This window comes from Mobula birostris, chromosome 12, assembly GCF_030028105.1.
Source record: "Mobula birostris isolate sMobBir1 chromosome 12, sMobBir1.hap1, whole genome shotgun sequence".
NCBI lineage: Eukaryota > Metazoa > Chordata > Chondrichthyes > Myliobatiformes > Myliobatidae > Mobula > Mobula birostris.
The window spans coordinates 71037279-71059353 of NC_092381.1; the positions used below are offsets into that span (position 1 = coordinate 71037279).

Below are 22075 nucleotides of genomic sequence, written 5' to 3' on the forward strand. Positions count from 1 at the left end.
TGCCGATATCAATGCAGCAAGACTGACTACAGCTTGTTCTCCTGCAGAGACTGTTAGAGAGGTTCAGGATGGCTGATTGTTGAAGCTAACAATTCATAAATTAATCATGATTCTATACAGGTTTTAAAATATAATTCCTTACCTTGTTTAGTTTTTCCTTCCCTTGTGGACTTGCAAAAAAATCCAAACTTCCATTACTGAGCCATTAGAATGTGATTGGCCTTAAGGTTTTCTCTCTTGACTTTCCCTAATTCTTTGTTACAAATATTAGACCATCTCTGAACTCAACAGTTTTACATATGCTTGAATATTAAGGATATTACAACCACTAAGCATTTGGTTCTCTCCACTGGCTACAATAACCTTACTTCAAATGCTATACGAGTCTCCGTGGGGATCTCATCATCTCCAGGCTGCATACTACCCTAGCTTGAAGACAAGCCATGTCCCACTAAAATCAGTGCATTAAATTTGTGAGAGGTCCTGCCTTATACAACTCAGTAACTAGGATATCAGTAGTTCAAGAAAATCTACCACTAACTTAACAACAATGAATGAATTCAGAGAATGAATGCTGAATCAGAGAATATCTATTTTCTTTAAGTTTCACTTTACCTGTCAGTCCATGATGCTAAATTCTTCATCCCAGTTTATCACAAATTAACATTCAAATCATGGCAGTAAAAAGCTAGTGCCTCCTCCTGTTCAGCTTCTATACACTGGATCAGATGGAGCTGGCACACAACACAACAATGCATTGTGACATCACAATGCATATGACTTCTTCTACCTCCAAAGAGAATTGTACAATGGGGGTCACTTTTAACTCTTACACAAGCATCCAGCCTGTTCTGCCTGTACTTTCAACTGGTCATTGGCGGCCTTGGTGTCTTCAACTAAGGAGTAAGGGGATACAAATTTATGGAAGTTGAAGCACGCTAGGGAATCCCATGACAGCCTTTTATTAGATGTACCAAAAGTCATGCAGTTCAACTAGACAGCATTATATTGACAAAATAATCCAGACAACCAGAGTAAGTCAGGGAATAAATGGGTATAAGCCATATGCAGGCAAATAAGATTGGTTTTAATTCAGTATCGTGGCCAACTCAGACGTGGTGAGCTGAAGGTCCTTTCCTGGCTGTATATGTCTACGTCTCTAAGGCAACGTTAATTAATCCATCTTTATTAAAATAACACATGAAAATATAATGTACTTACAAGAAAGGTCATGAAAGAAACAGAAATATCATAAGGTGTACTAAAGGTTCCTTCCTAAAGGTAAGGATAAAGCATGTCAATGGAAAATAGTGAATAGAACACTATCCCATTGCTGTCCGGAATGCCCTAGCACTGAACGATTATGCCAAAATTGCTAAAATGTTCCACTACACCAAAGCATTCTTCAACTTACGAACATACAAACTGACCGAAAAGAAAATCAGGACAAAAAAAAGGAAACTTTGAGCACTGACTCTTTATGTCTTGAACCCAAGTTTGAATCCAGCCAACACAGAAGGCAATGTTTTCGTTCTTTCCTAATGAGTATTAATGCAGATGTATGAAACTTCATCTTCCAGTAATAATAATTCGGTAACATAAAGCCATCCCTCTTAGTTGATGCCAATTGAACAATCTTACTTTGGAAGCATGAGATATTGTGGAGGAAATCATATAAACAAATTCCACTCATGCAATTCTTGGTTTAAAATTCAGCAGCAATGTAGTGTAGACCATAACACCATAAGGTTTAGGAGCAGAATTAGGCCATTTGGCCCATCGAGTCTGCTCCACCATTTCATCATGGCTGATCCATTTCCCTCTCAGCCCCAGTTCTCCTGCCATAACCCTTCAGCATGACTAATTAAGAATCTATCAACCTCTGCCTTAAATTACCAATGACCTGGACTCCACAACTGCCTGTGGCAACAAATTCCACAGATTCACCACTCTCTGGCTGAAGAAATTCCTCCTCATTGCATTCTAAATGAACATCCCTTTATTCTGAGGCTGAGCCCGCTGGTTCTACCATAGCAAACATCCTCTCCACGTTCGCTCCATTGAGGCCTTTCCACCTCCAATAGGTTTCAATGAGATTCCACCTCATTCTTCTGAATTCCAGTGAGTACAAGCCCAAGCCATCAAATGGTCCTCACAGGATCTTTTCAATCTCAGAATCACTTTTGTGAACCTCTTTTCAACCCTCTCCAATGTCAGCACATTCCTGCTAAGATAAGAGGCCCAAAACAGCTCACAATACTCCAAGTGAGGCCTCACCAATGCCTTATAAAGCCTCAACGTTACATGCTTGCTTTTATATTCTCGCCCTCTCGAAACAAATGCTAACATTGCATTTGCTTTCCTTGCCACAGACTCAACCTGCAACTTAGTCTTTAGGGAATCCTGCACGAGGACTCCCAAGTCCCTTTTTTTCACCTTGGATTTTTGAATATTCTCTCTATTTAGAAATAGACTACACTTCCATTTAAAAATAATAGGAAACTCAATCATACAACTGACTTAGGGCTCATTGCAGTTGCAACAAGTTCATTCCTCACCTTAGAATTGATGGAATTGTGGCAAAAAAATTCAATGTGTAAACGGGCAATGCAGTATACACAGAAAATCAAGTTACATCTCAGGAATAAATTATCAAATTACACAACATCCAAAACTGGCAGTAAATACTGTGTAATTTAGGTCAATCTTAGGACTTCTTCAGAAGAGCATAGGTAGGTGCATTCATTAGCCCTGTGTTTTTTGTACTTACCATTTCAACATTCTTTGTCCACCTGTTTCACATTGGATATAGTTCAATTTATTTTCCAAATGGATATCACAAAGAAGTTTTGAACATTAAGAATTCAGAGCATTAAAAGAATGAATAATATTTTATAGTGCAATATTAATGGATGCAAATCCAGATTCACTCAGATTTGATTCATGTTATTTGCATGAACTATTAATCAGCTGTTCTTGATCAGTCACTGCAAAACCAAGCAGAAGACCAAATCAATTAATGTTACAGGTTTCTGCCACAAACATAGTGTGAAATCTTATTCTCTTAGTGAATATTTTTCTTTTTAACCAAAAACAGAGATAATCTGGTCAATACTGAATTGGTGTTCAAGGGAACTTGTTGATCTACAGCAGTGGTTCTTAATGGGAGCCACACCGGACTTCATAGGGGCCACAGGTAAATAAAACAAGAAACTGGGGGGTTACAGGAGTTTCTGAATTGACCATGATAAGTTTACTGTTCAATGAAGTATTACTGAAATATATAAATAAAAAAGAATGAAATGAATGGGAAAATATGCTTGATGATGCAAACGATGCCCTACTCCACCTTCACCCCCAAATCACTGATTAAACAGTAGACAGGCAGGTGCGACCCAGCAGAATACCCTGCAATGTAGTCCACCAGCTACTGATTATGATTACTTAGATAATTACATGTTAATAGGGAACTATCCACATCTAATTCCAACTGAGGGACTCTCAGAAGTTGCCAGGTTTTCCAAATCGAAACACTTATCAGAAGGAATTAATATGGAAAGCCTGGCGTGGCCTGTGTTGTACTAATCTCATTAATATGGTTATGAGCATCACAAACAAACTGAAGATAGGGCGGGACAGTCTGACAGCAGGAGCAGGTTCTGTTTGCCTTCCACTGACCCAGGCATGATTTAATAGTTATACACGTGACATGAAGTCTGTAGTCACTATAGTGGGGGTCATCTACCAGAAACAGCTAAACTGCAGAGAGGTGAGAATGCGTGAAGTCTACCACTGCATCACTATCTACCACTACAACTTCCATTTAATCTCTGATAGTTATCATATATAGAAAGGAAGTTCAAATTGCTTTTCTTGCTGAGGACAAGCTCTTTACTGCCACACAGAATGTGCATTTACCTATATGTATTTTTAAAATATATTTATGATATGCATGTAAAGAAATGCCTGAAAAGCTAGTTTTATTTTTACATGCATGTTCTACCGATTCACAGGGCAAACTTTACTTGCTTTTGTGCAAGTAGTTGTTCTTCCACATCACCTGACATTCCATCAATAGGCCTTGATACTGACTGGTTACTGAAGGGGTCAGCTTAAGCAGTTTCATGTGTGCTCTGGCTCATGACAGTAGAAATCACAACAGCAACTGCAAGCAGAAAATATAATGGCTGTTGCAACTGATGGTGCTGCTTCAATGGTAGGAAGATACGATGGATTCCTTATTCATCTAAAAAAAACTTTCTTTTTTCTTTCTTTTTCAATATTTTTATTGATTTTGATTTCTATATATAGAATACAGAATTCAAGAGAATACATATTATAAAACAAAAGATAAAATATCATAATACCAGATACAGTATATTGAATCACATTAACGAACTCCTTACTCTAAATTAATATGGATTAGATTAGTTCGTATATTAGAATATAAACAATTTTATTAAGAAAAAAATCAAAATCAATAAAAATATTGAAAAAGAAAGAAAAAAAGCTGTGCCTAAAGTGTTTGTTTATTTTACATACACTGTGTCATCCACCATCAACATATGGTTGCAAAAATTTGGGAGGACATTTGCATGACAACTTTCTGCTATAATAATGGCTGTCAACTTCATCAAATCGAATGCACTTCAAGATCATCTTTTCTGACAACTTTATAAGGAAAACAAAGAAGATTTTGAATGGCCACTAATGCATACACAGAGGTCCAACAGTTATCAAAGGATAATTGTCTGTCGGCTTGTTGCACCTTGAGATAGCACTGTAGCATTTCTAAGTGATAAACAGCTTGGAGAACAAATTGTCGCTGCTAAATCTGACATATTTTACCTGTCAGAAATATTTTTTAAACTGAACTTATTAAACAGTTACAAGGAAAAAAATTGCAATCTCATATTATAACTGCCTACAGTAGCTTTGTGAAAATCTATCCATACTATCTTTTGGCCTTAACAGTCACATACTTACAGATACTGTTTGCAACATTTCAACAGTGAACCCCACCCACTTCCTCAGGCACAAGTTAGTCTAATGACAAGTCCGCGTGGAGACACCTCCTTATATACACTCTCAGGCGAGCTGGGCATGGGCAGGGCTTAATACTCAATCCTGATTCGCTGGCTCCATGATGAACAAGGGCCCTCTAAACTAAAACCTCTAGGGGCAAATGTCATTTGACTAACTTGGGCCTGAAGAAGATAGTTCCAACCAGATATTCAAAAACCAGTTAGTTTGTATCAATTGCAAGAATCGCACTAAATACACAAAGTAATAATATTAAGTGCTTTTTCATTGCAGGTTGGAAGAATATTATATATATTAAAAATAAAGTATCCCATTCAAAGCTTTGAAATAGTTTATTTTTCATATATACCTGTTTAACATACAATGATACCTATAACCTGTTAAAACATAAATATTGGCTGTGTGTTAGAATAATTAGTAGAGCTTACCACAATGTACTTTAGCTACTAATGGAGACTATGGAAGTTGGGGGCCACAGAGGTAAATCAAAGTCACAAGTGGGCCACAAGCAGAAAAAGTTTGAGATCACTGATCTCCAACGTGTTGATGCCAATAGAGTACTCTTGGTTACAATGGCTGTGGTGTGTTTTGTGATGACCTGAGGTGTTGAAAAGTACCATGTAAATTCAAGAATTAATTTTTATTCATTACTGATTTGTATAGGCATAGGATATGACAAGTTGGCTGATCTCAATCAATTGAGAAACTGGAGAACCACAATTCAGTTAATATCCTCAAAACTGTGCAGAATAAAAATGATTGATACCTTCTGCAGAAATTTTGCTGGTGTGCATGCATGGCTCAAACTGTGTAATAATGCCCTTCAGAGTCAAAATCCCTGCCAATAATTGAAGTGATCATTCATTTATGAAGAACTTCTCTTTGGTTGAGGTTTTGGAAGGCAAAGAACACCCATGGCACTGCATCCAAACATGACTCAATCTCTTTAGTGCAGTAAATTGACAGGAAAAAGCATTGTTCTACATTATGAATCCTTGTCCAGAACAGATGAAGAGTGCTCCCCAGAGTGATGTGTCATTATGTGATTGATTTTTCATTTGGCTTTGATGCAGAACAAAAAATATATATATTTAATTCTAAATTGCTTTAAAGTGTTTCTTATTAAAAGGGATTTTAGAATTCAAATATTACGAACTTTAATCAACAGCACAATTGTCCAGACCCGGAACACAGTGCCTCAGGATCTGATGTAGGGAAATCATTCTTCTAACGTACACAAATACTCTCAGAAACATAGAAAGCAACAAAGCTAATAGTTTGTACTGCATGAACAATATAATATAAAAACCATAGTGTATTTATTAATAAAGAAATTCTATATTCATTGTTTTTCTTTCTAAATTGTTACAGTATGTTAAAAGTCAGCCTTACATTCTGACTTCCAAAGATTGTAATGTTGAACAATGAAATGCATTTAGCTCTGAGAAACTTGTTTCTTTTAGGTTGGTCGATTTGCTTTTAACCATCTAACTGAAAGGCTCAGCCTATATGATCCATTGTAGTAAATCATTGACTGTGTAATCCCTGACTATTGTTTTATTTTTAGGTATATTTCTTGAAAAGTATCTATTTATATATTAATTGGACTGTTACATTTCCATGAGCAAAATATTTTTAAAAAATCTTTAACTACTAGTCTACAATATTCATTTTGTTTATAGCCTTCCACTTTTCTCTCCATTATAATAGCCCTCTCGAACTGTATCATGTTTACCACACTCTGAATATTTTCATTTTTATTCTCAATTCTCTGCAATATAAGAAAACTAATCTTTGAAACTATCCAAACAGGCTCTCAATTATTTAGTTAAAAGTTGTGCCTATTCTGCAAAGAGATATTAGCAATTTTAATAAATGTCTGAAAACACTATTTTATCTTAGTTCTAAATATCTTGAGATGGATAGAAGTTGACTTCAGAAGAGCATAAGCGGATAGAATGAACATACATGTAGTAGATGGATTTTAATTTTAAAAAGGAGGCATGCATTTTGGCATTAAGAATGAACAGAGTCAATATATACTAAATTATATAATCCTGAGTATAGGAACAGAAACCAGTAGTCACACAATTCTTTAAAAGTAGTAGGCAGATGGAGAAAATAATTGGCAATAATGTATGGGTTCCTGGACTTCACATACAGAGCCATAAAAATACAAAAGTAGGGAAATAATGGAAAAACTTTATAAAACAATGGTTTTGAAAAAAAACCTCAACTATTATATCCAAATATTGTCATTGCACTTCTGAGGAATGCAAAGGATTTCAAAAAGATTTACTAAAATTGTTCAGTTATGTGCAGGAATTTATGAAGAGAGTACAACAGAGAACCTATAATTGTCCTCCTTGGAGCAAAGAAAGTTAAAGGAGATTTAACCAAGGTATATTGAGAAATGGAAACATGGCCAAGAAATGGTAGATTTAAAATAATTGACCAATGATCCAGTGGCGATATGAAGAAAAAACTGTTTTCTGGTGAGCAGTTATATGAAAATACACTGGATGTAGATTCCTCTCTGGCTTTCAAACTGGAATGGGATAAATATTTGAAAGTACATTATTTGCAGAGCTCTGGGGAAATAATTAAGGAATAAGACTCACTGGATTGCTATGTACAGAATAGCAAAGAATTGATAAGCCAAATATCCCCCTCCTGAATATGCTTCAAAAGCAGCTGCAAAAAGAATATAGAACATAGAACAGTAAAAAACAGAAAAGGGCTCTTCAGTCAATGTCCATGCATGACACAATGCCAAATTAAACTATAGCTCTTCTACCTGCTCATGACCCGTATTATTCCATTCCCTCATATCAATGTATCTGTCTAACTGCCTCTTTAAGGCCACCATCCAATTTGTTTCCACCAGTTCTCCAGCTATATCTTCCAGGTACCTACCACTCTCAGTGTGAAGAAATTTGACCTCAACATCTCCTTTAAACTTTCACACTCTCAGCCTAAAAGCACGTTCTCCAGTATTTGACATTTCTATCTTGGTTTCTTTAAAAAATGACTATTTCCTCTATTTATGCCTCACATAATTTTATAAACTTCTGTTGGGTCTCCCCTCAGCCTCCAGTGCTTCAGAGAAAACCACTCGAGTGTGTCAAAGCTCTCCTTACAGCTCATACCCTCTAATAAGAATACTGATTTTATTGTGATGTTCATTTCTGATTAATTATTTTAACACGTGGTTGACATTATTATATCATTACAATAAAATCACTCACTATTCTAAAGAGGGCCAATTTTTACAATTATATTAATATTTAACCCTAGGAACTCACTCCAATTTGATGTTTGTTTTGGCAACCTAGCAGATTGCTCTCAGCTTGCTAAGGTACCTTGGGTAGAGTGTTTTACTAATACATCATTGGCTAGTAAGGAAAAAATTCCTGGCGCAGATTATCCAGTAAATTTTGCTTTCAGGAAAACTACACATTGAGGAACCCTGACTAATGCAGTGATACGCTGGCATGAGAATTTAATTAAGCAGCTATTTAATTCCCTTTTGGAAGTACTTGCACTCACTCCTTCAACATCAGTTGGAGACAAATCACATTCTGATTGCCCCAAACACAACTTCTTACTTCTCCTTGAAATCCTAATGATTCTCATCAACTTGTGCTGTGAAATTACCACTTTACCAATACTATAAGAAAGACATTATTTATCTTATCAAATCTGATCATAATCTCAAAGGGCTTGAAAGACGATCACCAGCCAAACTTCTTAACTCCAGTTTCTTTGCAAATCAATCTCAGCTTGAACATTTGTTTAAGATACGATGTCAAAAAGTGCATATGATGGTCCAAGTGTAACAAAACTGAGTTCTTCAACAAGTTAAATATTACACTTTGATTTTGTTTGCTATGTTTCCTGATTCTACTTGCTGTTTGTACTGCCTCACTAATTTCCTCTCCATTTCTGAAGAGGTGGGCACTTGCACAACAAGGCACCCTGCCCCTTAACATGCTCTCTTGTCACTTCGAGCATTTCATTTCCTTATTTCCATTTACTGCACATTTTCCCATATGGGTCATTTACCTATTTTACTGATACCTTCAAATCCTGCCGCAGTGCTTCTCAGTGCTTGTCACATTACACAATGGCTGAAGATCATTCGTATGCATAATTAGTGAGGCACCAATGTTAGTCTATTTCAATTCAAGAAGCATGTTGTTCCTCAAATGGAATTGTTTTCTACCCTTGCCAACTTCCCAATTTCTCACAACAGCTACTGCCCCCTCCACCTGTAAGGGCAATCACTGTGGTAGTGGTGTAAATATTTTATTTGCCTTATTTTCTTCTGCTCTCTACTGCTATGTTCCCAGACCACCTTGTGAAAACTAGCAGGAAGCCCTAGGAAGATATGATAATGACCCAGGTATGCTTCATTGATTAAAGAGAGCTTCTTCTCCCTGCAATCATCTCCAGGGATAACCTGCAGCTTCCATTTCTGTTGAAGCCTGCAGATGGTCACTCAGCAGATCTTTGGTGTTTGCTAAGTACTGTAACAGGATTCTTCCCCTTCAGACTGGGTTTTTTTAAATACCCGAATTGACATCAGCAACTCATGTTCATTAGAGAATGGTTGGGCTTGAATGGTGCAAAAGTTCTGCTAACCTGGAGAGGAGCATTTAACCTTGTATGATTATCAAGGGGAATATCACTGTCCTTACTTGACATGAGGCAAACTCACCAGCAATGACAACAGAACAGTAACCTGAGGCAAGGAATCCAATTAATTTTCAACAATCTGCAGCCAAAAAATGGTGAGGCTAATTACAATACACATCATGCTTCCCTGCCTGAGAACAGTTTATTCAATACAGATTGAATACTCAATCTATATTTGGCTCAATCTCTGGATTATAAAACTAATTTTAAATCAGTGGGATTCTCCGTAACTTTTTGAACATTTCCATATTGATGCATGTATGTAACTAAGATCATTTCAGTCAGATGAGAATCTATGCAGCCAAATATATAACAAGATTATCAGATTTGAAAGATCAAATGGATTTAAAGGGAATGTCCTAACTAGGGATTTCCTAAAGGTCATTAATTGTTTATCTGAAACAGCAAGTATGACTGGATAGTCATCAAATAGAAAGCAACACATTTTGTCTCTCATTGAGTGAGGCCAGCAGATTAGGGAAGGAAATTCTCATTTCAGTTGATTTCAGAAAAAAAATCCCCAATCTGATGAATTACTTGCTCACATGCTAATGACATTCAGGTTAAATATTCAATTCTTCTGCTTCCTAAATAGACACTCATCCCTTTTCTTATGTTCCTACTGCATTACTTTTGATCTGTTCTTACTTCAGTTAATTTTCCCCCCTTCATGCTGGCTGGTGGCATCTGCACCAGACTTCCAGGTATGGTCCTGGGTTCGAATCTGGCTGGCACCCTGCACTCTTTCCACCCGTGTTGGGTTGAGCATCGAGTTAGCAACTCGGCCTCATAAAAAAAAACACACAAGAATGCTAAAGAAATGGCAAGGTATGCCACCCAATGTGCCACAAGGCACAGAAAAGGAACAACAGCAACTATAATCTTCAGGTTCTTTAAATTGCCAGGTTAGGGTAGGGAATTAAAGCAGTCAATAATTGCCTGGGACAGTTGTCCCCTAAATAACAACGAACAAAATAGCCAAACAATGGTATTTTAATCTTGTCAGACAACAGATAAACATTGGGCAAGACCTTTGAATGATCTGCCTGTTCCCCTCAGAACTCTACTATTGGATCTGGTACACTCAACTGAGAAAGTTGGCATCTTTACTTAACACCTCATTGAGTAAAGGACATCTCTGACAAAGCTTGGCCCAATGGGCTTTCTAACTCTGGTAGAGTGCTACCAATGATTCAAGGCTGATACATAACTTCATGACTTAATGCAATGACTATAAATTGCATTCAGGACTGAGATGAAAATCCTTTCTGAACTCACCCTTAACAATTCACTACTTGGGCATAATATCAAAGCTCTGTCAACACCCATAGAACTAACATTGGTGCCAAGAGGCAAGGGTATAAAATGGAGGCAAAAACAAGAACCCACATTATAAAACTGAGTAGCTACTCCATTTATCCTGAAGGTTAATTGGATTGTTCTATACAAATAACCTAATAATATAATATTGGATCACTGCCTGGAGAAAAGAAGTTCATTTTATGTTACTAATTAAATACAGACATTAAAGTATAAATCACAACCATGGGTGTTTTGAAAGCAAGCTGAATAACAAGAGTATTTGTCACACTGAGGAGATGGTATACTCACATACAAGATGGTGAGCATTAACACAGCACCTGCTTCAAGCTTCCAATTAATGCCGGCCACTCCGGAGCTTTTTAATTTAGTAAACACCACCTTTAGACTGTGTTCCAGACAGTGCTTATGCCTGGCACAGCAGCTAGTTGAGACGTGAAACAGATTTTCCATTAGCAGTAGTTAACAATTAAACGATCCAAACTCTTAAGAGTGCATGAAGTAATGAGACTAGTGAAGCTGGTATTGACAAAGCGACTATAGAATAGATTCTCACATAATATATCAGAATCAAATGGAATAGTATTCACTTTGCCTTACCAATTAATTGTTGAAATTAAAAAAGCAAATTTGGCTTAAAATACTGAAAGTATTAATCTGGTTTAAAATATTTTCTGGGTTGTGGAAACTACTTCAAAAGTGGAGAAATGATTCATGGGCCATCTAAAGACAAAATGTATAAGAAGCTGACATTCTTCTGAGGACAAGACCAGAGATTGTGCAAAAAGACATCACTGGATAACACCAGGGCAGATGGCATAGCCATTATTAAAACAGCAAGATGTACAACAATAATTGAAAAGGTTTTCGTGGCTGAGGTATTTGTGCGGCGTGGCTGAAAAGTTCATGGGAATGGGACGTACACCAAAAGGGATCTACAGCAGTACACACCAGCAGAAAATTGACCAGAGACAGACAAGAGCTGTAAGAGTACAAAATGATATGGCAGAGGTCACGGCGCTCTGATCAATCGGGTTGTGATGATTAACTGCTGATCAATTCATGTGATTAAAACAATAGTAACTAACCAATAATATGGCTGACAAAGGAAATGATCAACCCATTTCAGAGAGCAAGCACGAGCCACTGTAATTGTGAAGAATTTGCACTTATAGCTAAGATTTAGTAGAAGTCGATGAGATAGGTTTAACAACTCAATTAAGCTGAGAAGGTTTTTTTCCAAATGTACTTTTTTTTTGGGAGGAAGGGTACTGAGTACAATATATGTATTATTGGATCCATTTAAGAAAGTCAAGAAGTTGAGCACCAAACAGCATTTAGCTTGGGTCTTTGCCAGGCTAAGGTGACTCAATTCAGTTTGAACTTAATTGACAAAATACAGGAACAGAGCAAAATGTTATATCATGTGCTATTGAGAGCTTATGGAAAATGAGGTTAAATTCCTGATTTTTAAAAAATTTTAATGCACTCCCACTCCTCAATGAGCAGCATTCATAATTTTGATTTGGCTAATAAAATAATAAACAAGCCAGAAAAATTAGTGCCTGATGCTGTACGTTAACATTTAAATTTTAGGAAGCTTTACTTTGAGGTTGGATGGTACAATGCTGCCTCTGGGACCCAAGTTCAGGTCTGTTTCACTCTGATGGATTGAAGAAAAAAAAGATTTAAAATGATTAACTTTATTCTCACAAGTACAACAAAGCATCAAAACATTTAGCGAAATGCATCATTTGTGGCAAGGACTGATATAGTCCAAGGATGTACAGGAGGCAACCCACAAGTGGCAGCATGCTTCTGACGCCAACATAGCACGTCCGCAACTTACTAACCCAACCTGTATATCTTTGGAATGTTGGAAAAAAAAATATGGAGTACTCAGACGAAACCCACGTGATCACGGGGAGAACGTATAAACAGCACTGGGAATTGAACCCCAATTGCTAATTAAATGCTTGTTGGCTGCAACAGACCATATATGAAATATATATATGACCATTTTCCATTTAGGACGGTGTAAGGGGGAGAAGGAGTATCATCAGAGGACCCTCATCTGAGACTAAGCTTTGCTAGATACCCAGATGCTATATCGAAGACTTGGACTACTTGGCCTGTTACCAGGTGCTCTTTCTATCTTATACTGTTCATGTTGTGGTCAATTCTATCAGGAAAACTCTAACCTTTAATGGGACCACTAGGGCTGCCCTTAAAATGGCATGTAAAATTTTTGCCGATTATCACAATGTATAGACATAAAGAGCAGAAGTATTTCTCTGCTCATTCCACACTGAAACTTCTGATGACTGCTAATTCCCACATTTGATCTCCAGCAAGCCCACAGCACCAGCTCCATGAATTCTCAGTCTCTGTTGTTTATGATCAATTGATTGTGGTGCGGCTGATGACTTCCGACATCTATGTTAAACACTGATGAAAAGGACACTTGCCCACATCAATATCTGCGAGGTATTCATATTTGTTACTGAGTTCTGATGCAAATCAATATGAAATACAAATTACAAACTTAGATGCTCATTAGGCAATCCTGCTTATAGGTAACATGCAAAACTATTTGAAATTTACCATCACAGATTACAATATCATTCAATCTGTTGATTTTGATACTGAAAACATTGCTCTGACAAGTGGAAAATAATTGCAACATTACTTCATGAAGTTTTTTTTTGCTCTGATCAAGGTTAAGAGGTTGTCATGCCGTATGAATAGCTTTTAATTGGGCTTTAGCCACTTCCGCACACAACACATTATATGAATAACAAACTACCACCATTCAGTACCCAAAACAGTCCTTGCAGCTGGGGCAACATCTTTGACCGGCAAGTCTCTCTTCTCCTTACCTGACTATGATCTCCTTCTATTGCCCCTCCTCCTTCCCTTTCTCCCATGGTCACTCACTTCTCCTATCAGATTCCTTCTTCTTCAGCCCTTTACCTTTTCCACCTATCACCTCCCAGCTTCTCACTTCATCCCCTCTCCCCCACTCACCCAGCTTCCCCTCACCCGCCAGCTTGTACTCCTTCCTGTCCTCCCATCTTCTTATTCTGGCTTCTTCATCTTTCATTTCCTGTTCAGATGAAGGGTCTCAGCCTGAATCATTGACTCTCCATTGATGCTGTCTGACTTGCTGAGTTCCTCCAACAGTTTGTATGCATTACTCTGGATTTCCAGCATCTGCAGAATCTCTGTGGTTATATTTTTCCTCAGACTACTGTATCAAACTTTAAGGACAAACTGAATGAGGTCAACTATTAACTCCAATTATTTCATAAGGTTTGGAAATCCTGTGTGCTTTGAGCCTAGGAAATGGATTAGACCAAATTGATCGGTTGATATTTCTTTCAACATATTGGACGGACTAAATTCAGGACCAGATTGCACGGCTGAAAGATTCTAACTATAGTCCTAACAATAGGGCATAATATAGACCTAAAAGGTAAAAGAAAAATAACTCTTACTTATAAAGTGGCTTCTAAGTTTTATCAAAGCTCTTTAAAACCAGTAATGTAGGAAATGCTGCTACCAATTTCTGTACTGTAAACTCCTATAAAACCCACATCATAAAATCATATTTTAAGGATGTTCATTCACCAAGAGACACATGTTGGCCAAGTCACCAGAGATTACTCCCCTGCTCTTCTGCAAAAGATTGCCTTGAGATTATTTATATATAATATATGAAAAGGACCTTTAAAGTCACATCTGAAAATAGCAACCTACAGCAAGATCTGACTAGATTTTTAAGGTTGTGACTGGATGAGTCTTGAACTTGAACTGACTGGATCAAAGGCTATACTGCCACCTTTGTAGCATAGCTAAGAATAATGGCCCAGAACTTAGAGTTTTAAAAATAGCAATGTTGTGAATGTTCACCATCGCAACCCCGTGACACTGACAATAAATCTGGTGTCAGCAAAGTTAAACAAAGTTACACAAAGTCATTAATATTACTCTCCTCCACAAGATGTACAATTGCAGTGTTTGCAGATACAATCAAAAAGGATCAATCATTTTTTCTGAGCTTCAATTTTCTTTTAAATTGTTTTTGCTGCACCTACAGTTTGTTTTTAGTAAGGAGACTATATGGTCTTTGTGACCATGTTATGAGATCAGTGCTGAGTGTTGTCCCAGGGCTGCTGACAGAGAAGTTAGATGGGCCCACAGTTGAATTCAGCCCAGTGTTGGAGAGATTAATGCAATTTAAAAACTGAAGACATTAGTATACAAATTTAGAAAATATTGAAAGCATTGTGGTGTGGGCAAACCCTATTTGTCCCTACCAAAAACACACACCCCCAACCCCCCAAAAATCAAGTTGTATTTAAAACAGATGGATAGCAGAATGCTGAAAATAAATTAAAGCTTCTATCTCCACGCATACGATTGATCTTCCCCCTCAGATCCTTTTTCTCCCATTTGGGAAATTATCCCTGATGTACAGATGGCCTGCAACCACATCTCAAACTGTGATAATTACAAGTGATTTTATTTTGTTGTTTAATTTTAGCAATACCTAATTTTCTCCTGTAATTCTTTAAGGTACTTTAGGCAAAAAGGCAATTGCTATAGAATACAGTTCATCTACTTCCCACTCACAGCAATTCCACCCCGCCAACCCCCCATCAAACCAACTGCCAATGCTTTCAGATTCTGAGATGTGTGGTATTAAAAGCAGATGTGAGGGTAGATTTCACAGTATATTTAAGCTATTTAAAATGGAATTTCAGAAAGCTACAAGACAAGCAGCTGAGCTCTATATTGCAGAAAGCTGCCAAAGCTGGAAGATGAATAGTATAGAGGATAGTTTATGGCAGATTAACTGCATATACAGTGGAATCATAAATCACATGACCAGGATGGATGGGGTTAATAATTACTAATAACACTGAAGTTTTATTTTGCAGCAATCTCAGCTTGATGATGGTATTGAAAGATTTGGATACAATGTGAAGATCTGAAATCCTGCTTTCAAAAAAGCACGCCTAATGCCCATCTGTAACCATGTTTAATTTATAGTAGTGCATGTCTAGGCTTGAAGCTGCACAGATAAAATCATGACTTTCCACCATTTAAAAATGAACAATCACTAAGGCATCACAGGCACAGACACGAGGCAAACTGCTATCAAAGTGACTTTTCAGACCAACCTGTAGTCTCTTTTGAGCTGGTGGACTAGGTGGAAGCTTTACCAGTGAACTGTACTGGGCTTCTGGCATTCCTTAGCTGGAAAGGAATATATCGATGAGACAACTTACAAGGACTTGGGATAAGAATAGTATTCTCTTTAAAGGTAAGGAAGATCATGGTCCATCTAGCCACCAAAACTTAGGACTGGAAGATACATTAAATGACATCATTGGGAAGCTTTAAGGGTCATCTAAGCTTCTGCATTTAAACATGCCAAAAATTCAAAGCTTTTTCAAACCACACTCCAGGGATATTCGTAAAATTCACTCCTATTCTGAACATAACCATCTTGGGAAATCCCAGTCACTGTTTAATGACTCCCAAACAAATCCAGTTTAGTTTGGGTTACACCTTGCACCATTTAATTTATCCATTTGTAGTAAGCAGAGTGGTATGATAGCATAATGCTTTACAGTGCCAGTAATCAGAGATTAGGGTTCAACTCCCATCACTGTCTGTCAGGGGTTTATAGGTTCTCTCCATGACAGCATGTGTTTCCTCCAGGTGCTCTGGTTTCCTCCCACCTTCCCTAGACCTACAGCTTAGTGTAAAGTAAGCTGTGAGCATGCTACGTTGGAGGCAGAAGCACGACGACAATTGCAGGCTGCCCCCAGACTACATATTTGGACTGTGTTGGTTGTTGACGCAAACAACGCAATTCGCTGCATGTTTCGATGTTTAGATATGCACGCGACAAATAAAGCTAATCTTTAAAGTATATCAAACTATAGCTTAACTACAGCTCAGTAATTCTTCGGCATGTCCACCCAAGCACAATCATAAAAACAACTACAATCCATTGTGGATTACAGCCATGATAATAAAGGCAAAAACAAAGAAGAATGTCAATTATTTTACTGATAAAAAGGCACTTTTTCCATTAACCAAATGACATCAATCTCAACAATTTACTCCGTTTCCCTCTTCATAGATGCTACTTAACCTGTTGAGTATTCCCAGCGTTCTGTGCTTTGGCTTTATAAAACACTGTAGTAACGTATGAGGACAGTGAAAGTAACACTGGTTTACACATGTTGAGACCATAAGATATAGGAGCGGAGTTAGGCTAATCAGTCCATCAAGTCCACTCCACCATTCAATAACGCTGATTTTCTTCCTCTCATGTTCTCCCTGTAACCCTTAACCCACCTTACCATCAATAACTTGTCAATCTCTGCCTTAAATACACCCAAAGACCTGACCTCCAGTCTTTAACAATGTTGGGTCATCAGTGCTAGGTTACATATTACGTGTTACTCCTGATATATTGTTCTTTCATTCTTTGTCACTTCTGCTGTATTACCCTTTCCAACTTAGTTTTGTGCTTTTATGGAGCATAGAACAATACAGTACAGGCCCTTTGGCCCATGATGTTGTACCAACCTTCACATCTACTCTAAAATCAATCTAACCTTTCCCTCCCACATAGCCCTCCATTTTTCTTTCATCCACGTGCCTATCTAAGAGTCTTTTAAATGTCCCTAATGCATCAGTCTCTATCATCACCCCTGGCAACACATTCCATACATCTACCACTCTGTGTGTAAAAAAACACCATACCTCTGACATTGTTGCTGGGTTTCATGGGCAGTGATGTTAGGATGCAGATTCTCTACAGATCTGGTACAGATCCTGTTCTGGTTAACAACAGATGGTGCAATTCGGGTCATATTACAATCGAGGACCGGGTTTGTGGACCGGATATTTAACTTTTTGCTGTTGGACTTCGGCCATATTCCATCGAGATACAACACTGAGCGGCACAGGAGATCGTTCCTGCCTGTGGCCATCGAACTTGCAGCTCCTCCCGTGGAGGGTCAGACACCCTGAGCCAATAGGCTGGTCCTGGACTTATTTTCCATCTAGCATAGTTTGCATTTTGTTGTTTGATTGTTTGTGGTTTTTGTATTGCTATATTTATGCTCTATTCTTGGTTGGTGCGGCTGTAACGAAACCCAATTTCCCTTGGGATCAATAAAGTATATCTATCTATCTATCTACCTAGATCATTATTCACTTTCCCCTGGGATAGACACCTTTTACGACACTTATTGAAGGATAATATGATGAACAAAGTCTTGAAATTTCTGTAAGGTTAGAAGACATTTGGAGTACTTTGTGAATAAATAGTTTAAAGGTATGTACTGGGTTGCCACTTTTTAGACTGAAAATACAAACAAAGCTTGTTATGTACGCACGTTAGGAACGTTAACAAGGATATGCAATGGTGTGCCAAAAAGTAACAAAAATGAAAATTTTAATATTATTTGTTGGCGCAATGCCATGCCATATATTTCTTAAGTATTAAGCACTAAAGCATAATAATTATAACAATAATGACTTATTTATAGTGTACTTTCCATACAAATGATGTAGTTCAATATTTTCTACAACAGGATAAAGTGCAAACATGAAAAAAAAATGTCAGTTAAAAGGAAAGATAAATAAATCAGTTTTGAGCTGGCATTTAAAAGTGTCAACTGAATCTGCATCCTTTGTAGTTTTAGGTGTTGAGTTCTACAGTTTAGAAGAGTAGTTCTAAAACGCTAACCTGCCTATAATCTTTTGAGGGAGATTGTTTAAATTTATGAGACCGGCGGAAGAAGACCTGAGAGCTCGAGCAGGATTATAAAATGAAAACAATTCTGTGATGAACTCCACTCCCAGATCTTTGATAACTATAAAAATAAGTGAGAGAACTTTGAAATCAATTCTAAAAGATACAGGAAGCCAATGCAGAGTAGTTAGGACGGGAGTGATATGCTCCCTCATCCTAGTTTTAGTTAAAGTCTAACAGCAGCATTCTAAGTGAGTTGAAGTTTGTCAAGAACAATATTCCCTCTATTTTTTTTAAACAACTGCGCAGATCAACCATTGCTCTGAGCAAGAAATTTTTACATGGTCTGAAAATCTCTCGGCACTTTAAATGTTTTTGTTTTTGTAATATGCATACTATGAATATTGAAAAATCACATACTTCTGATTTTATTTATTAATTGAAGCATATAATAAAACAGAGTTCAACAAAGAAAACCTTTCACGTTTTGTAAACTTTTTTCTCATCTGTCTTCATTACAAATCCATTGTCCGTAAACACTGTCCAGATTAATTTCACATCCAGATGAAAGATACATCGTAATCCACATCAGATCATCCAAATGTTCCACTTCTAATCTGTTTCTGGATTTACATTTGATAGAATTCATGACAGTAAATTCATATTCGCAGTCAGCACTAGAATATTGAAATGTTCCAACGATATCAACAAGAATTGACAGTTCTTCAAATTCTTCATTTCTAAATACATAGTTCAATATATCAGTGAATGTCTCAAATGAACCAGTCTTAAAATCACAGTATTGCTGCAATATTTTTGAGGCAACACTTTTGTCGTAGTTTGTAATAGTAGCTGATTATTTTTTGCTGGCATTCAGCTGGCTGGCAGTTTATTAACAATGGACTACTGACTTCCATTCTGTGTTTATTGTTACAATTTGTAACAATGTTGTAACTTGAAATACTGACAATGTACTAAGTGTGCTGAAGCTCTAAAATCTTTCAAAGTAAAGGTGGTGGTACATTTATTATTTAGAAAATTATGGATTATCTTCATTAATTAATTACAGGGCATTTCAGAATTATATTAACATAGATTTCTAAATTACATTAACACTACATAAAATTCCAGCTGCGCAGCAACAAAAGCTATGTGCATTTTCGTTAGAGAGAACAGTGATCAAGAGGTTCCTTTGCAAGGCCAGTAAAAGGGTCACTGCAGTAACCTAGTCTGTTCAATATAAAGGCATGAATTTGTTTTTCAGCATTATCATGTGACAGAAATGGGCATATTGTTGCAATATTTCTTAAGTATATAAATGCTGCTCTGGTCACTTTATGTGGGATTTCAAATTCAAATCTGAATCAAGGATAACACCCAGGCTTGTTCCTTCTGGTTTTACGAGGGGAGCGAAGTTCCCAAATTTATCAATCTCTTTTGACTTTGGGACCAACTAAAAGTATTTCAGTTTTATTTTCATTTAGTTTTAGGAAATTATTGCTAATTCATTTGTTAACTGCAGCCATACCAGAAGTCAGAGAAGATTGGGTGTTATCATCATCAGGTTCCATTGCGATATCCAATTGTGTGTCATCTGCATAACTGTGGAAATCAAGTTTATGCTCTCTAATGATGTTTCCTAAAGGGAGCATGGGTAAGGAAAAGAGTCAGGGAACAAGACAGCTTCCCTGAGTAATATCACAAGGTACATCATATCTCTTAAAAAACTGATCTCCAAGACAGACAAATTTTTTCCCTCCAGAGAGCCCAATGCAGTTCTTAAGGCAACCTTGGAGAACGTTGTGATCAATTGTGTCAAAGGCAGCACTTAGATCTAGGAGAATAGAACTGAAACCCTGTTGGTGTCAGGCTGAGCCGAAGGTTGTTGACAATTTTGATAAGGGTCGTCTCCATGTTGTGGTTTGCTCTAAAATGTGACTGAAGCTTTTCTAAAATATTGTTCTCTTTCAGAAAGTTGTTGAGTTGGTTGAAAATGACTTTCTCATGAATCATGCTCAAGAAGGGAATTTGATACAGGCCTGCAGTTAGCTAGTACCTCACTATCATGGTTTGGCTTTCTTAAGTAGAGGTTTGATGGCCACAATTTTGAAGGCATCAGGAAAAACTACAGTTTCAATAGACGTGTTAATAAATTTTCTTCAGAATAGGAAACACTATTAAAAGAGTCCTTTAAAAGTGTGGTAGGCACAGGGCCAAGACAGCAAGTAGATGGTTTTCTTTTCGTGACAGTCTTATAGAGTTCTGAATTGGAAATACTTGTAAGTTTTGACATGGTTGCAGTCTTTACAAAGTTGGCTATAATGGTTACCAGTATCTGTAGCTAAATACTTCCTAATGGAAGTAATTTTGTTGATTAAAAAATATTGCAAATTCCTCACATTTTGTAGCAGTTGCTTGACTGAAGACATTATAGGTCGGGGCAGGGTTCAATAGTCAGTTTATAGTTGAGAGCAATATTATTGAATCACCACTATTCTGTAATAATCTTGGAAAAATGGGTTCTTCTTGCAGAGCATATAGTAACATGGGGGGGGGGGGGCTAGTTTTTCCTTGAAAACATTACAGTGGACTTTTAGCCCAGTCCTTCACCATTTTCTCTCAGCTACTCCGCATGATCTCTTGAGCATGTGGACAAAATTGTTTAACCATGGTGATGTTTTACGAAGTAATTTCTTTTTAACCTTAAGTCGAGTCACTGTGTTTAATATATTGTCAAGTTGTTGTTGAAAAATATCAACCATTTCATTTATTGAGCCGTTCAGGTCACACTGGTCAGATCAGCTAAACAGCTCAGAGAATTTAAGTTGCACTGCGGCATCAAGAAACTTTTTTTTAAACTAATTCCTTTTGTGGTCTTGGTTACAGACAGGAGCGCATCAAAAAAGTACACAAAAATAGTCAGAGATAGTGATATCAGACAGAGGGCTATTAATAATATTTAACTCTTTTGTTGTTACCAAGTCAAGAGTACTTCCAAGCAACATTCCCTCTAATTTTTTTTATTTTTTTTTACAGCTGTGCGTACCAAACATTGCTCTGAGCAGGAAATGTTTACATGATCTGTAAACTACTCGGCACTTTAATAAAATATTATATAAAAGAAAATTCCATTTGAGTGGCAACAAAGGCTATGTGCATGGGAGCATTGCAGTTACTGTGCGGCTGTGCACCCGTGCAGAATAAAGGAAACAGTGTTTCCAGTCGATGGGT

General features: G+C 37.2%; 1 protein-coding gene across 4 annotated transcripts in view; it reads right to left on the reverse strand.

The window, feature by feature from the left end:
- Nucleotides 1-22075, reverse strand: part of glis1a (GLIS family zinc finger 1a) — a 379333-nt gene that overhangs the window by 251772 nt on the left and 105486 nt on the right. Inside the window, exon 1 of one of the 4 annotated variants that reach the window (XM_072274054.1) lies at nt 11353-11363. The exons of the other annotated variants lie outside the window; for them this stretch is intronic. The gene's annotated coding sequence lies outside the window, so the exon portion shown is untranslated. Of the gene's footprint in view, nt 1-11352; nt 11364-22075 lie in introns of those variants that run through there. 4 annotated transcript variants of the gene reach the window in all.